The 15,084-nt window shown below is 51.3% G+C and overlaps 1 pseudogene across 1 annotated transcript; it reads right to left on the bottom strand.

Annotated features, from left to right (window-relative positions):
- Positions 1–11,845: 11,845 nt before the first annotated feature.
- On the bottom strand, positions 11,846–13,506 carry LOC308244104 (polypyrimidine tract-binding protein 1-like; annotated as a pseudogene). Its single transcript has 2 exons — positions 12,624–13,506; positions 11,846–12,538 (listed from the first exon to the last, which is right to left on the bottom strand). The product of its transcript is annotated as a polypyrimidine tract-binding protein 1-like (transcript).
- Positions 13,507–15,084: the final 1,578 nt, after the last annotated feature.

Genomic DNA, 15,084 nt, shown 5'->3' with positions numbered 1-15,084 from the left:
GGAGGGGGCAGGGCAGCAAGGTATGAAAGGGGGGTGAGGGGACGGAGGGAGCTACAGGAGGGTGGGGCAGCAGGCGGAGAGCTACTGGAGGGCGTCAGCGAGCTACTGGCTAGCTACTGGCATATGGATTCGTGCACAGGGCTACTAGTATCCTTTATAATAAAGAGGTAATATGCAAATTGACCCTCACACCCTCACACAAGATGGCCACCCCCATGTGGTCAAAGATGGTTACCCCATGTGTTCAAAGATGGCCACCACATGATGGCTGGCAACGGAGGGTAGTTAGGGGTGACAAGGCCTGCAGGGGAGGGCAGTTGGGGGTTACTGGGCCAACAGGAGAGGGCAGTTGGGGGCAATTGGGCCAGCAGGGGGAGTGGTTAGGTGATTATCAGACTGGCAGGCAGGCAAGTGGTTGGGAGCCAGTGGTTGGGAGCCCGATCCTGTGGGATTGGGCCTAAACTGGCAGTTGGATATCCCCCGAGGGGTCCCAGATTGGAGAGGGTACAGGCTGGGCTGAGGGACACCCAGCCCCAGTGCATGAATTTTGTGCACTGCGCCTCTAGTAAATAATAAAAGCCTAATATACAAATTGTTTGACCAGGAGTTCAACCACTTGCTATGACATGCGCTGACCAGTAGGGTGCAACGCGGAACATGATGGGCATCAGCAACGCGATACTGGCAGCAGGCAGCAGTGGAGATGCTGCCAGCCCCAATGGGCCCCAACGAAAGTGGGACCATGACTGGATGGTGGAGCAGGTGAGTGGGCGGTGCCAAGCCAAGGAGGGTGCAAGTGGGGGCCTGATTGCCCCACAGACGGCGACTAGTAGTGGTGTTGGGGCCAGGGCCACCACCTGGCTCCCAGGTGCTGAGGGATCCAGGTTTGGGAGGGCCCGGCCCCGAGCAATCACCCTCCAGACAGTGACCAGCAGCCAGCAGGCCCTGATCTCCTGATCGGGGCTGGGTCCTGAGCTGCAATGGGGAACTGGGGGTGGGTGGTGGCAACCAACCTCCCGTGGTGCCTGGGCAGGGGGCTGCAACCTCTTGCTGGCTACCTGGGGGCGGGGGTGACAAAGATGGAGGTGCAGTGAGAATGCAGGATATCCACTAAGCTTGCTCTCACTCCCCCTGCTACCCTCCCACAGGACAACAGGGCTTGTGTGCCAACGAAGCCCCCACACTCAGGTGCCAGGCACCCACGGGGAGCCCACCCTGCACCCACATGGCCTCTTCTGGGTAAGCCAGGTCACAGCTGCCAGGATCCCAGGCGTTGGTTGGGCTCACCATGGGTTCATGCAGGAGCTGGTAGGTGAGGCTAGCTGGAAGAGAGCACGCTACCGACCCAGCATCCATGTGGTGCTGCTGGGTGGCTCAGAAGCTCATGCTGTGCCTTGGCCCATGGCATCTGGCTGCGCTCACCGCATCTCCATGTGGGGGCTCAAGCACCATGACTCAGGTGGAAGGGGGCATGCAGGGGCCTGGGTGCCCAGATGCTGCCCAGGACCCAGAGGTTAGCTGGGACTTGCCCTTCCATGCCAGATGCTTGTGTTTCAATCACCATCCAGGCCTAGGACCACAACCATGCACAAATTTCATCCACTGGGCCTCTAGTATTATATAAATGCATATAAATCAATGTAAATGATAAAAATATAGCAACACTATATAATACATTCTATCTAATAAAAGTGTAATATGCAAATTGACCGTCGCTCCAAGACACAAGATGCCTGCCCCCATGTGGACACAAGATGGCCGCCACAAGATGTCCTGCAGGGGAGGGCAGTTGTAGGCAGTTAGGGGTGACCAGGCCAGCAGAGGAGGGCAGTTGGGGCAGACCAGGCTAGCAAGGGAGGGCAGTTGTGGGGGGACCCAGGCCTGCAGGGGAGAGCAGTTGTTGGGGACCAGGCCTGCAGGGGAGGGCAGTTGGGGGAGACCAGGCCTGCAGTGGAGTATAGTTGGGGGAGACCCAGGCCTGCAGGGGAGGGCAGTTGGGAGGGACCAGGCCTGCAGGGGAGGACTGTTGGGGGGAACCAGGATAGCAGGGGAGGGCAGTTAAGGGTGACCGGGCCAGCAGGGAAGGGCAGTTGGGGCCGACCAGGCCTTCAGGGGAGGACAGCTAGCAGTGACCAGACTGGAAAGAGAGGGCAGTTAGGGGTGTCCAGGCTAGCAGGGGAGGGCAGTTAGGGGAAATCGGGCCATCCGGGGAGCAGTTAGGCATCGATCAGGCTGGCAGGGAGTGGTTAAAGGGTGATCAGGCTGGCAGGCAGAAGCAGTTAGGGGCAATCAGGCAGAGGCAGGTGAGTGGTTTGGAGCCAGCAGTCCTAGATTTTGAGGGGGATGTCCAACCACCCGTTTAGGCCCAATCCCAGTGCACCGGGCCTCTAGTATGAATGTAAACATTGACTCAAAAATCAAGAAAAAATATAAGAACAAAATAAACTGAAAAAAAAATTATAATGGCAAAAGTAAAAACATTCAAACAAAAAAATAACCAGAAAAATATTAGGACTTATTCAAAAGCTATTTATTTGAATAAGAAGAAAACTAACTCAACGGTGTTCCTGGATGTACATTACCATCACCTAGGGAAGACTTATAAGAAACTAGAGGCCCGGTGCACGAAATTCATGCATGGGGGAGGGGGGTGTCCCTCAGCCCAGCCTGCACCCTCTCCAATCTGGGACCCCTCGAGGGAAGTCCGACTGCCCATTGTGACAATCCAGGACTGCTGGCTCCCAACTGCTCGCCTGCCTGCCTTCCTGATTGCCCCTAACTGCTTCTGCCTGACAGCCTGATCACCCCCTAACCACTCCCCTGCCAGCCTGATTGATGCCTAACTGCCCTCCCCTGCAGGCCTGGTCACCCTTAACTGCCCTCCCCTGCAGGCCTGGTCCCTCCCCAACTGCTCTCCCCTGCAGGCCTGGGTCCCTCCCAACTCCCTTTCCCTGTAGGCCTGGTTGTCCCCAACTTCCCACCTCTGCAGGCTTGGTCACCCCTAACTGCCCTCCCCTGCAGGCTTGATCGCCCCCAACTGCCCTCCCCTGCAGGCCTGGTCACCCCTAACTGCCCTCCCCTGCAGGCTTGATCGCCCCCAACTGCCCTCTCCTGCAGGCCTGGTCCCTCCCAACTGCCCTCGCCTGCTGGCCATCTTGTGGTGGCCATCTTGTGTCCACATGGGGGCAGGATCTTTGACCACATGGGGGCAGCCATCTTGTGTGTTGGAGTGATGGTCAATCTGCATATTACTCTTTTATTAGATAGAATAGAGGCCTGGTGCATGGGTGGGGGCCAGCTGGTTTGCCCTGAAGGGTGTCCAGGATCAGGGTGGGGGTTCCCTTGGGGTGTGGGGTGGCCTGGGAGAGGGGTCTGTGGTGGTTTGCAGGCCGACCATGCCCCCTGGCGACCCAAGTGGAGGCCCTGGTATCTGGGGTTTATTTATCTTCTATAATTGAAACTTTGTAGCCTGGAGTGGAGCCAAGCCTTCTGCTTGCTCCGTGGCGGCAGCCATTTTTGGGGGGATTTATGTATCTTCTATAATTGAAACTTTGTAGCCTTAAGCGGAGGCCTGGGCCAGCCAGGGTGTGTGGAAAGCTTGGCTTCCTCCATCACCAGGGACAACCCTAGCTTCCTGCTCTTTCCAGCTCCGTGGCTGCCGCCATTTCTGTTTGGGTTTATGTATCTTCTATCATTGAAACTTTGTAGCCTTGAGTGGAGGCCTAGGCCTGCAAGGGCAGGCGGAAAGCTTGGCTTCCGCCATTGCCGGGGAAACCCAAGCCTCACTCCTGCTCTCTGTGACTACAGCCATCTTGGTTGGGTTTATTTGCATATTCCCTCCTGATTGGCTGTTGGGTGTGGCTGTTGGGTGTGGCTGTTGGGTGTGGCTTGTGGGTGTAGCAGAATGATGGTTAATTTGCATATTACTCTTTTATTATATAGGATTATTGCTTTGAAAAATTGATACCTCATTTATACTCTAGAGGTTCTAAGTTAATTGTAGTATAGGAAAGGGCAAAGTTATTGGGATTTATATAGAGAGATAGATCAGTAATTAAAGTACTCCAGATGTTCAAGGCCAGTTGGAGTGTGGGGACCCGGACCAGAGTATGCTGGATGTTTAAAGCCAAGTCTAATTTCCTAGACGCAGGTGCAAAAGCAAGGGCACAGCAATCTTACTGTATGCAAGTGTACCCTTCTATAACCCAAAAGACTGATGTCACTGTTTGGGTAAGAAGCCTCTTTTATCTAAGTTGGTATAAAAGTATGTTACAGACCAGCTGGTGCTTGGCTGCTTGGTATGGCTCCTGTGCTTGCTACTGTGTTTTACTATGGCTGCTATGTTAGCAGCAGCTACTGTATGAGGATCCTTTGAAGAACTATTTTTTCTGATGGCTCCTTGTTAGCAATGGCTACTTGGGCTACAATACTCTCCTATATACCCACTAGAGGCCCAGTGCATGAAATTCGTGCTTGGAGGGGGGCGGTTCCCTCAGCTCAGCCTGCACCCTCTCCTGTAGGATCGGGCCTAAACCAGCAGTCGGACATCCCTCTCGAAATCTGGGACTGCTGGCTCCTAACTGCTCACCTTCCTGCCAGCCTGATCACCCCTAACTGCCTGCCTGCCTGGTTGCCCCCAACTGCCCTCCCCTGCCAGACTGATCTCACCCCCAATGGCCCTCCCCTGCCGCCCTGATCTCACCCCCAACTGTCCTCCCCTGCAGGCCTGATCTCGCGCCCAATTGCCCTCCTCTGCTGGCCAATTTGGTTCTGGTTATTCGGTTTCTATGCCAGCGTCAAAAGCTCTGCCTCCTAGGCAGCCATTGGCACCCTACAGCACCCATATTTGGTTCTGATTGGTTGGTTCCTATGCTAATAAATGTCAAAATCTCCACCTCCTAGAGAGCCATTGGTTTTTCACAGCAGCCACATTTGGTTCTGATTGGTCAGTTCCTATGCTAGTCAGCATCTCCGGGCCTATCTCTGCACTTGATCAGAGAGACAGGGCTGAACAGCAGCCCTCGCCAGAGGCCGGGAGAGAAAGAAAAGCCCAGCTGCTGACAATGCTCAGAAAGAAAAAGGGAGAGAAAGAGAGGCAAGTACTGATCAACAGCTGCCACTGAGACTGTGGATCAGACCCTGCCTCTCTCTCTGGGTCTCAGCCCCCTGGGCAGTCAGTGCTGGGTCACCAGGCTGCAGTGGGACAGTCAGTGCTCGATCCAGTGCTGACTGAAGGACTTCTGGGTTAGTCAGCCTTTGGTCGTGACCAGTGGTTACAACCCTGACCTTTTATATATTAGGATGATTTCTCATATCTTCTCAGTCTACTTACTACCCAGCATTCAAGGAGGTCCAGTCCCTGGTAGAGGGACTCAGACCCAACAGTTGGTGTAATCAGCATGATGAAGGAGTGATGCTCCCAACAATTAGTACAGTAAGCAGGATCCGGAAGCGTGCAGAGGATTGAGGAATAAGGACTCCCTACAGTTGGTGTCAGCAACAGGATTTAGGGGTAAGTGTCTCCTCTGCCCAGCCGGTCATGTTTCCTCCGACTGGGCTGTGGTATCTGGTAGCGGAGGTCCTGATGTTTTGGGAACAGGACTTGGTGATGCTGGTGGTGGCAGAGAAAACACTAAGGTCCCTGCCAGATTGGATCCCCCAGAAGCAGCAGGGAGCAGCGGGGCTTAAAAGAGACTAAGCCTTCAGGAGCCCAGTCCGGTGCAGGCGAAGGCAGAGCTGAGCTTTTGCAGTGGCAGCTGCCAGGGAGCCATTGCCCAGAACAAGAGCAGGTGAAAGCAGGAGCTGGGCACCCGAGCTGCTGCCCATGAGTAATGAGTCTTGCAGCAGCCCCTCTGACAGGGTTCTGCTGGCTGCAAGGGTTAAAAGGGAGATTATAAATCAGCAGCCCAGTGACATGCTGCTGGCTGTTGGGAGGCAGCTGCTGGTGGAGCAGTGATCCTGGGAGTGCAGAGGGAAGGCACTCCTCCTGGACTAGAGAAAGGAGTTTGCTCTCCTAGACTGAGGTATAGGCTGAGACACCTGGTTGGGGAGCCCTGAGGCCACATGTTGAACTCGCTGATGTGGACTGCAGTTTGCTCTGTAGTGGCCTGGCTGAATGTGCGGGCCCAGTTGCTGATGTAGACAGGTGGGGGTTAAGCTGCTTCTGTGTGGCAGGCGACTCTCTCCTGTACCAGAGTGCATCTTAGGGAGATTGGACGGATAGTGTTGTGGCTGGAGAAGATAAGGATCATCTGGCCCACACATCTGGATCATCTCCCAACTGGCCACAATTCTCCAGTGTGGCCAGTGGGGAGACCTGGCAGAACATGGCAACTAACTGTAGATTGCAGAGAACTGAATAAAGTGACTCTCCCACTACCCTTTGCAGTGCCGGCTGTAGCGATTGCAATTGGAGCAATGCCCTACGACGTAGGGCCTACGTGATGGACTTGGCTGGTACCTTCTTCTCCATGGATAGGGTTCCAGAGAGTCAAGGACAGTTTACTTTTACATAGAAGGATTGACAGTGGACTTTAGTCACCCTCCCTCAGGGATGTTTGAATGGTTTATGTAATGGTTTGATGGCACGGGATTTGGCTGCCCACGGTACCAATGTTCCGTTGTGTTAATGATGTGTTAACCTCTGACTCTCTTACAGAATTTGAACACAGCTGCCAGCAGTTGCAGACCTATGTTGGTCTACAGACTTACCTTGGTCTTTTGGGATATTGTCAAGTACTCATTCCCCACTAGGTGCTGTTGTTAGAGCCATGTGTCAGTTGTTCCAGAAGGGATCAAAGTAGGGTTGAACCCCAGAAGTAGAGCAAGGTACCTAGCTGCCAAGAGGACAGTTACCCAAATGGGCGGAGAAGGGTACCCATCAGGCTTTGGTCCCAGTTATGGAAGAGAACTGGGAGCCAATACTCTCTTATTGAGAAACAGTTGGCAGCCATGTATCTGCCTTGCAGGCCTGTATAACCACGCCCATGTCAGGAGTGGCACAAACCCCAACTTTAGCAAAGTGTTGGGGGGTGCCTATTTAGAACTGAGGGCAGCAGTAAGTACCAGCCTTTTTCACAGGAATCATAAGCCCTGTTGAGTCCTGTAACATATATAAAGGGATAAAACTCCTATGGAGGAGCTACTCCCTAGTCCGTTCCAAGAGGGTATGCCTCCCCTCTTGGAGAGCATGTGGTGTATAGATGGGTCTAGTAGGGAAGAAACCTACTACATGGACAGCTGTGACTGTCTATTTAGATACTAACGAACTATGTAGCTCGATTCAGATACTGGGCAAAGTAGTCCTTTAGCCATTAGAGAGGACAGCTTAGCTGTCTTTGTAGTTACCAGGATGGCACAAACAACAGTAGCTAGTAGGCCATCACCCCATGTGGGGATAGGAAACATGAGCTCCACCTAAGGGTGGACCCACCTAGCCTAAAAGATTAGGCTAGATGAGTATATGTGGAGGTATCCTCAGGCACTGCATGTGCAGGTAAAAGCAACAGATGAACTGCTGTGACCCAAGGACCTTGGCAGATGGGGAACAGGGAGTGTGGACCTGGTCCTGGTCCATTACAGGTGAAGGGCCATAGGTGGCCCTCCTATCCCTTAGGGAAGTGGGTACGACTATAAGTTACAGTTACACACCTTGATCCATCCCTGGTGCTATAACCAGTGTCCTACAAAAGATAGACCGTAGGGTACAAGCCATACAACTCTGCCCCATAACCCGCTCCGAGATTGGTAGGATAGACTGTCAGGGACATGGCATTGGGCATTTGTAAGTTTTACTATTGGGGCCAGAGTACAGGTCCTAACATACTACAGTTTGTATTACTGTTGTAGACTGTGTTCAAGGAGCTGGCAAATAGGCCAGGGTACCCCTAGAAGACCATCCAGTGTAAGGGGTAGAGTGTGGGAACCTTAATCAAAGTAAGCCAGATGTTCAAGGCCAATCTGAGTGTGGGGGCCCTGACCAGAGTATGCCAGGTATTTAAGGCCAAGGCCAATTTTCCAGATGCAAGTGCAAAACAAGGACACAGAAATCTTATTATATTACACAAGCGTACCTTCTGTAACCCAAAAGACTGATGTCACTATTTGGGTAAGAAGCCTCTTTTATCTAAGTTGGTAAAAAGTCAGTTATTGACCAGCTGGTGCGCTACTGCTTGGTATGGCTCCTGTGTTTGCTACTGTGTTTTGCAATGGCTGCTATGTTAGCAGTGGCTACTGTGTGAGGCGCATTTGAAGAACTATTTTTTCTGATGGCTCCTTGTTAGCAACGGCTACTTGGGCTATGGTAAAGACTCTCTTATATACCCACTAGAGGCCCAGTGCACAAAAATTCATGCACTGGGGCGGGGGGGGGTCCCTCTCACAGTCTGGGAGCCCTCAGGGGATGTCCTACTGATGGCTTAGGCCCACTCCCTGCAGTATGGCCTCCCTCTGTGGGAGGCGAACAGACAATCAAGGGAAGGCGCTGCTCCCATCACCCCACTGCTGCTACCCACTGCCAGCCACCACAGCTGCCGGCCCTCAGCCCTCACAGCGGCCAAGATGTTTTCATCAACAAGGACGCCAGTCCCTTCACCACAAAAAAATGACAACTTTCTTTAGGCGTTTTCAAGATGTCTCTTTCACAGGATATGACATTTCTTTCTTTTTTTTTTATCCTCACCTGAGGATATTTTTCCATTGATTTTTAGAGAGTGTGGGAGAGGAAAAGACAGAGAGAAACATCAATGTGAGAAGGACATATCGATTGGTTGCCTCCTGCATGAGCCCTGACCTGGGCCCTGGCCAGGGAGGAGCCTGCAACCTAGGTATGTGCCCTTGACCAGAATCGAACTGGGACCCTGCGGTCTCCAGGCCAAGGCTCTATGCACTGAGCCAAACGGGCTAGGGCAGGATATGACATTTCTTAGCCCCTCCAGCAGCAGACCTCCATTTTTTCCTCCAGGAGTGAGGTAGAAAAACCCTGGATCACCTTCTTGGATTCTAATTACCCAAGCGAGTGGCATACCACAAGCTTAGTCATTGAGTGGTCAGAAAAGGTGTTTCCTATGCAGCTCACGCACAGAGGCGAGACTTCTGGCTCACTGTGGCTCTCTTCGGGCATCGCAGCCAACAAAGCAGTCAGGCCCTCTCTCTCCCCAGAGAAAGAGGGCCTGGCAGCTGCAGAGGCTTTGTTGGGAAGGATGTCTGGAAGGTCATCCGGAAGATGTCCAGTGTAATTAGCATACTACCCTTTTATTAGTATAGACTAGAGGCCCAGTGCACAAAATTTGTGCATGGGAGTGTGTGTCCCTCAGCCCAGCCTGCACCCTCTCCAATCTGGGACCCCTCGATGGATGTCTGACTACCCGTTTAGGCCCGATCCTACCTGGATCAGGGCAGTCGGACATCCCTCTCACAATCCAGGACTGTTAGCTCCCAACTGCTCACCTGCCTGCTTTCCTGATTGTCCCTAACCACTCCCCTGCCAGCATGATTGATGCCTAACTGCTCACCTTCCAGCCTGATTGCCCCTAACTGCCCTCCCCTGCAGGCCTGGTCACCCATAACTGCTCTCCCCTGCAGGCCTGGGTCCCCCCCCCCCCCGGAACTGCCCTTCCCTGCAGGCCCGGTCACCCCCAACTTCCCTCCTCTACCAGCCTGGTCACCCCTAACTGCCCTCCCCTGCAGGCTTGATCGCCCCCAACTGCCCTCCCTTTCAGGCCTGGTCCCCCCCAACTGCCCTCCCCTACTGGCCTGATCACCCACAAGTGCTCTCCCTTGCAGACCTGGTCCCTCCCAACTGCCCTCCCCTGCTGGCCATCTTGTGGTGGCCATCTTGTGTCCACATGGGGGAAGCCATCTTTGACCACATGGGGGCAGCCATCTTGTGTGTTGGAGTGATGGTCAATTTGCATATTACTCTTTTATTAGCTAGGATAGAGGCCTGGTGCACGGGTGGGGGCCAGCTGGTTTGCCCTGAAGGGTGTCCCAGATCAGGGGGGTGGGGCAGCCTGGGCGAGGGGCCTGTGGTGGTTTGCAGGCCAGCCACGCCCCCCGGCGACCCAAGCAGAGACCCTGGTATCTGGGATTTATTTATCTTCTACAATTGAAACTTTGTAGCCTTGAGCGGAGTCCTGGGCCTGCCAGGGTGTACAGAAAGCTTGGCTTCCTCCATGGCCAGGGGCAACTCAAGCATCCTGCTCGCTCTGTGGCTGCAGCCATTTTTGTTGGGATTTATTTATCTTCTATAATTGAAACTTTGTAGCGGAGGCCAAGGCAGGCCAGGGCTGCGGGAGCTTGGCTTCCTCCATTGCCGGGGGCAACTCAAGCCTTCTGCTCTCTCCAGCTCTGTGGCTGCAGCCATTTTTGTTGGGATTTATTTATCTTCTATAATTGAAACATTGTAGCCTTGAGTGCAGGCCTGGGCTGGCCAGGGCAGCAGGGAAGCTTGGCTTCCACCATTGCCAGGGAAATCCAAGCCTCCTGCTTGCTGCAGCTCTCTGGCTGCAGCCATCTTGGTTGGGTTAATTTGCATACTCGCTCCTGATTGGCTGGTGGGCCTGGCTTGTGGGTGTAGTGGAGGTACGGTCAATTTGCACATTACTCTTTCATTAGATAGGATGGCTTCTCATATCTTCTTTGTCCACTAACTGGCATCCAAGGAGGTTCATTCCTTGGCAGAGGGATTCGGCCTGAACAAAATATATATATATACTAACTTCACCTGCAATCTGGGTTGGGATCCAGGGAAATAATAGCAATAATAATGATAATTATAATAATAACAGCAAGGAAACAAATTCACAGAATAAGATATGCTCATGGAAAAATAGAAAAAAAGAAAAGGAGCTACCAATTTATTTTTTGAAGTTTGTGTTAACCTAATTTCAACATCCATGAAAAACAGCAGAACACATAAGAAAATATAGGCCTACTTTACTTATAAACATAGATTTCAAAATTATATATAAAATTTTATGCAAGTTTATCTACTGTGAATTTAAAGAAATAAACCATGATCAAATAGGTTTATTCCACGAATTTAAGATTGGTTCAACAGTGGAAAATCTATCAATGAAATGAATCACATTACTTGACTAAAAGGGATCATTGTATCATTGTCTCAAAAGTTATAGCACAATAATTTTATAAGTTTCAATAATTTTCCATAATTTAAATACCATCAGAAATAGTAGGAATAGAACACAATATTCTTAATTTGAATAATAGTGTTTCATACCTCTGATTACCTCCTACACAACCTACTAATTTTAACTGTTGCCTCATGTATGGGGCCTTTCTTGCCTTTCTCACTTCTTTCTTTTCTTTTCAGGATAGAGAGGATTTATTTAACTCCAGTACAGGATGGCCAAATTGCCTTCTACAGTGTGAACAGAATGCCTGCAGAAATGGGAAGATTTGTTATAAAATCTCTTTAATTCAGTTTTCTCAACATGACAAGCCATAGGCAGGCAGTGGAATGTGCAACGCTCTACATTACAATACTGAGCCTATAATTGCTGACATCAAAATATACATGTGACACCATAAAAAACAGTGCTTGTTGCCCCTCATGTCTTACAACAGGTATAAAAATTATATTTAAACCCTTGTCCCATGCAAACACGAACACTCAGGAGTCCAGGCCCCAGGAAGAGGGGTTGGCAGCCCAAGGTCTGTGCACAGGGAAGCTTCCGCGGGACCCCTGAGTTCAGGACTACACAAGGTAAAGGAGACAGTTAAGACTCAAGAGCTGTTGTGCCACCTTAATGTGTGCCAGCCTTAGAGGCAGACAAAAACAAAAAACTCTGGTCTATAATTTGCAGGGGGGAGGGAAAAAAAAACCCTAAAAGTTTAAGAGCCCTTGTCCTCCCAGGTGGCTGTTCTCTCCCAGGTCGTGGTTGTACAGGTCTCCCAGGATGAGTGCCTGGATGGCCTCCTGCACTGAACCCATCTGGATCAGTGCCATTTTGTAATCCTTCTGGAAGAACGTGAACACTTTGACAATTCCGCTATTGCTGGAGAAGAGGATCTTGAGGTTGTCTTCGGATATGGAAGGCGAGATCTTGGAAAGGTGCAGGTTGGTTGAGGGCGGGAAGAAGTACAGGAAGTTTCTGGAGCCTGGCTTCTTGAAGCAGCGCAGAAGTGAGTTCCCATAGTCCTTGGTGAGGCCCTGGTCCCTCTGGCCCTCACGGGGCAGCTGCACGTTCTCATGCTTGGAGAGTGTGATGTGCACAGGCTTTCCCTGCAGCCTGTGCTCTTTGAGGGGTTCATTGCCAGCTAGGTCTGGCTTCCCTCTGCCATCGGCACTAGAGCAGTCTCCATCTTATTGAATAAAATCTTCACCCACTGCACATAGTCATACACATGGAAAAGAATAAAGAGGCTTTGGGGTGTGACTTCTCGGGGTTAAGGTTGCTGACCAGCATAACAAAATTTCCATCCCCTGATAGGCTTGGGATGGCAATCCGGCCAGCTGCTGCCACTGAAGGTGTGGCCAAAGGGACCAGGGCCCCATGTACATTGGGAAAAGAAAGGCCTGCAGCTTGAGGAATGGCAAAGGTGAGAGGGGAACCAGCTCCTGCAAATGGAGAAACTGACATGATAGCAGGTGTACTGAAGACCCATGGCTGGGGCCATGGTCTGGTCCAGTGAGGCATGGCTATCACTAGAGGGCAGGGCAGGAGTGGTGTAGTCTTGGCTCTTGTCACAGTTGTACTTGATGTTGAAGCTGGTGAGCTGAGAAAAGTATATGTGGAGTATGCGCAAGCACTGTAGATGTTCTGCCTATCTTGTGACAGCCTAGCCTTCTGGGTGCTCATGGTTTGGCATACTGCAGCAGTGCCTGGAACTGGTTGTTCTTGGTGAGAGTGATGATTTTCAGAACTATGCCAAACTTGGAGAAGATCTGGTGAAGCACGTCCAGGGTGATTGAGTACAAGAGGGGCTCCTCAATGATCCTGAGCACCTGGCCAGCCATCGCCATCCCAGCATCCATAGCCAGGACCGAGGCAGCCAGTGCCAGGTTCCCCGACTGATCACAGTTCATGGCCTGCAAGGCTGCCTTGGCCCCTGTCTGGTTGGGTGAGCTGTGCGTCTTCAGCTCCTTGTTGTTGGAGAACTGGATGTAGATTGGCTGGCCAAGATGCTTGGATGTCACCAAGGTGTAGTTCACCATGGTATTGGCTTCCTCCTCTGTGTTTATCTTAATGAAGGCCTGTTTTTTCCCTTTCAGCATCAGGAGGTTGGTGACCTTCCCAAAGGGCAGTCCCAGGGAAATGACTTCACCCTCCATGACATCACTGGAAAGCTTCCAGATGCTAATCACTCTGGAAGACAAGCCTGTACTTCTGTCGTCACCTTTGAACTTCTTGTTGTCATTTCCATTTGCTGCAGAGGCTAAGTTGCTGTTGCTCAGATAAAGGATCTGCCAGTGATGCAGCCAGACAAGAGCTTATCCAATCTCTGCTTTGTACCAATTGCTTTATTTGGAACAATGCCATCCATTGCACAAAGAAGAGACTGCAGGGGAGTGAGTGGAGGCCTCTCACTTCTTATACTTCCCACTTTAAATGCAATGGGTTATATGTACTTTCTTTGTGACCTTAAAAACAACTTTACATATTATAATTACTGTACTTACACATTAATTACTAATTATTTGTAGGTTGTTTTTTCCGTTCTTTGGTACAGAAACTATCAATTTTTGGTTTTAAAATTAATTTTGATTTATTTAAATTACATTATCAGAAACCTAGTTCTTTTATTCTTTATTTTTTAAATTTTATTTTAAATTATAGTTGACATACAATATCATATTAGTTTCAGGTATACAACATAGTTATTAAACATTTACGTAACTTAAAGAATGATCACCAGAATAAATCTAATAACCATCTGTCATGGTACATAGTTATTACAGTACTAGAGGCCTGGTGCACAAATTCATGCACCAGTGGGGTCAAATGGCCTGGCCTGCAGGATTGGACTGAAACTGGCTCTCTGACATCCCCCGAGGGATCCTGGATTGCGAGAGGGTGCAGGCCAGGCCAAGGAACACCACCGGTGCATGATTGGGGCTGGGGAGGGACACGGGAGGTTGGCCAACCGGGGAGGGACAGTGGGAGGCTCCAGGGCATGTCTGGCCTGTCTCATTCAGTCCCAAATGGCCAGACTCCAGAAGCAAGCTAACCTACCAGTCAGAGCGTTTGCCCCCTGATGGTGAGTGCATGTCATAGCGACTGGTCAACCAGTCAACTGTCTGGCCCCTGGTGGTCAGTGCACATCATAGTGAGTGGTTGAGCAGCCTTAGCATTATCATTAGCATATTACGCTTTGATTGGTTGAATGGACTACTGGACAACCAGATTCTTAGCATATTAGGCTTTTACTATATAGGATTATTGGTCTGTTCCCCATGTTGTATATTATATCCCCACTAGAGGCCTGGTGCATGATTCATGCATGAGTGGGGTCCCTCGAAGTGGCCTGATCCCAGCTTGTGCCCCCAAACTCGCACCCCCAGCCTCGCAGCCCCAGCCTCGCAGCCCCAAAGCCCCACCTGGCACCTCGCTATGGCCTGGCGCTGCCCCCTCACCTGCTCCACCATCCCACTATGGTCAATTGGGGCTGGGCTTCCCGCCTGGCTCCCTCAGCACCTGGGAGCCAGGCAGTGGCCCTGCCCCCTGCTGCCACTGCTGGTTGCCATCTGTGGGGCATTCAGTGGGGTGATCAGGCCTCCACTTGCACCTGCCTTGGCCTGGCACAGCCTGCTCACCTGCTCCACCATCCTGCTGTGATCCCGCTTTTGTTGGGGCCTATCAGAGCTGGCAATGCCTCCACTGCCACCCACTGCCAGCACTGCATCGCCAACCCCTGCCATGTTCTGCTCTGCCCCCTGGTGGTCAGCACATGTCATAGCAAGTGATCGAATGACTGCCCAATGGGACAATTTGCATATTAGGCTTTTATTATATAGAAGGTTGGCATTTTATAACTGGGTGTTAGTATAGGAACTGTATGTCTCATTTTTAGAGCCTAGACACTTAGTACAATACCTGGCATACAATAGGTGCTCAGTGAATG

The sequence above is a fragment of the Plecotus auritus genome (genome assembly GCF_963455305.1).
Source record: "Plecotus auritus genome assembly, chromosome: 3".
Lineage (NCBI taxonomy): Eukaryota > Metazoa > Chordata > Mammalia > Chiroptera > Vespertilionidae > Plecotus > Plecotus auritus.
Note: the sequence above shows the minus strand (reverse complement) of the source record. Positions and strands in the feature narration are given on the sequence as shown.